Source organism: Babylonia areolata, chromosome 6 (assembly GCF_041734735.1).
Source record: "Babylonia areolata isolate BAREFJ2019XMU chromosome 6, ASM4173473v1, whole genome shotgun sequence".
Taxonomy (NCBI): domain Eukaryota; kingdom Metazoa; phylum Mollusca; class Gastropoda; order Neogastropoda; family Buccinidae; genus Babylonia; species Babylonia areolata.
The window spans coordinates 25456946-25459778 of record NC_134881.1 but is presented as its reverse complement, the minus strand read 5'-3'; the positions used below and the strand labels follow the sequence as shown (position 1 = coordinate 25459778).

At 45.8% G+C, this 2833-nt stretch overlaps 1 protein-coding gene across 2 annotated transcripts in view; it reads right to left on the bottom strand.

Annotated features, from left to right (window-relative positions):
• The window catches only part of LOC143282871 (ciliary microtubule associated protein 1B-like), a 51504-nt gene extending 49173 nt beyond the window's left edge, over positions 1-2331 (bottom strand). Inside the window, exon 1 of one of the 2 annotated variants that reach the window (XM_076588735.1) lies at positions 2199-2331. The gene's annotated coding sequence lies outside the window, so the exon portion shown is untranslated. Of the gene's footprint in view, positions 1-2191 lie in introns of both variants that reach the window. The other variant, XM_076588734.1, reaches the window with a different exon arrangement.
• Between the last annotated feature and the right edge of the window lie 502 nt (positions 2332-2833).

Below are 2833 nucleotides of genomic sequence, written 5' to 3'. Positions count from 1 at the left end.
TAAACATACATACATACATAGGGGTTCTGCTTACCGCTAAACATACATACATACATAGGGGTTCTGCTTACCGCTAAACATACATACATACATACATACATACATATATACATATATACAACCATACATACATACAAACATAGGTTCTGCTTACCGCCATACATACATACATACATACATACATACATACATACATACATACATAAATTCATACATTCATACATACATACATTCATAGGGGTTCTGCTTACCGCCAAACATACATACATACATACATACATACACATGTTCTCTGCAATGCTTACTGATGCCTTCAGAGATGGCGATGTTGGAATCGGCCTAAAGTACCGAACAGATGGCAAGCTGTTTAACCTCAGAATGCTCCAAGCAAAAACTAAGGTCATGACAGACATCATCAGAGACTTTTTGTTTGCTGATGATTGTGCCCTCAACGCTGGATCTGAAGTTGACATGCAACTCAGCGTTGACATGTTTGCCACTGCCAGCAGGAACTTCGGCCTTACCATCAGCACGAGGAAAACTGAAGTTCTCCCCAGGGAAACCCCACGTTGAGCCCAACATCACAGTCAACGGTCAGAGACTCAGTGCGGTGGAGCTGTTCACATACCTTGGCAGCACACTGTCACGAAATGCGACCATCGACGATGAAATGAACGTCAGGATTGCAAGAGCAAGCGCAACCTTGGGTAGACTCTATGCAAATTTCTGGAACAGAAGAGGCATTGGTCTTGAGACCAAGCTAAAGGTCTACAGAGCAGTAGTTCTCCCCACACTACTGTACGCCTGCGAAACTTGGACAGTGTACCAACGACACGCCAAGAAGCTGAACCACTTCCACACAACATGCCTCAGGAAGCTACTGAACATCAAGTGGCAAGACAGGACCCCAGACACGGAGGTGCTTGCAAAAGCCACCCTTCCCAGCATCTTCACCATCCTGATGCAGTCCCAGCTTCGCTGGGCTGGACACGTGGCGCGCATGCCAGACCATCGGCTGCCCAAAAGGCTCTTCTATGGCGAGCCTTTAATCCAACCATTTCCTTCAAATTATGTAATCTCAATTTTCTTTTCTTTTTTTTCTTTTTTTTTTTTAATTCAATCCTTCCCCTTTTTTCCCCCCCTTTTTTTTCTTTTGTTATGCTTGCTGAAGGCTGTAAGATGCGCTTCAGAGATACTCTGAAAGTCTCTCTGAAAGTGTTTGCTATCAACCCTGACTCCTGGGAGGAATCTGCAGTGGACCGTGACAAATGGCGCGCTGCTGTGCACAAAGGCGCCAGGTTGTGCGAGGCCAACAGGACTGCTGCAGCTGTTCAGAAAAGGCAGACCAGAAAGTCACGGGCAAACAAGCTTCCTGACAATGATATGCCTGTCTTTGTCTGCCCCAACTGTCAGCGAACATTTCGTGTGCAGATTGGACTATTCAGCCATCTGCGCATTCACAGATAGATTCATGAGCATCCCCAATCCCCCAATCACCACCCTCCTCCCATCCCCAAGCTGGATGACAACGATGGTCATCATCGATCTCGATGGACACACACCACATACATAAATACATACATACGTATGTACGTACCTACATACCTACCTACCTGCATACATACATACATACATGCATTCATACAAACATAGGTTCTGCTTACCGCCATACATACATACATACACAGACACACATACATGCATACATAAATACACACACACACACACACGCACGCACGCACGTACACACTCACACATACATATATACATATATACATACATACATACATTCCTATATGCATGCATGCGTTCCTACGTACATACATACCTACATGCATACATGCTTACATACATGCTTACATACATACCTAAATACATAGGCTCTACACATTAAATAAAACTCAAGCGACAGACATGCGTAAGTGTGCTTTTCAAAAACACCTACTCGATCTCGTGGCTTATACGAAATTCATGATACTGCATAGAAATGTACTTTAAGTTTATAAAGCACATAGTTTGCAAGTCAAAAGAATGTTTCTCCCCTCTCTCTCTCCCTCTTTCTCTTTCACACACACACACACAACGTTACAGACACAGGCACAGACACAGACACACACACACACACACACACACACACACACACACACACACACACACACACACACACACACACACACACACTTTTACGTACCACCCACCGGCTTGGCACCATGAAATATCGAACAGCCCACACTGAACTGAAGTGATCAGTTTCAAAACCTTCCTACCCCTCCCTAACTGCTCCAAACCGATCTATACTATAAGGACTGTGTGACGTGCGCTGCATGGGTGCTGGTGGTTTATATGCCCCCCGCCCGCTCAGTTCTTAGCGAAAATCCATTGGGGGTGTGCCGTAAACTGGCGCATGTGGAGACGTCATGTGTAACGGGGAAGAAAGAGGTATTCATTGCGTGTGACTCTATGAAGAAGTCTTTAAATAAAAAATAGTAAAATGGACAGAAGCCTTTTTATTATGCCCTGATAGAGAGACAGAGAGAAAGAGAGGGATGTGTGTGTGCGGGGGGGTGGGGAGGTGAGGGGTGTGCGGGGGGGGGGGGGGTGTGGCTGGGTGGGGGTGACGTGGCAGGGTGGTTGAGGCGAGGGGGAAAGACACGTATACCTACGTCCGCGCACACACACGCACTCAACAACAATAAAACCACACACACACACACACACACACACACACACACACACACACACACACACACACACACACAATCACACACAATCACACACACACAATCACACACACAAACACACACACACACACACACACACACACACACACACA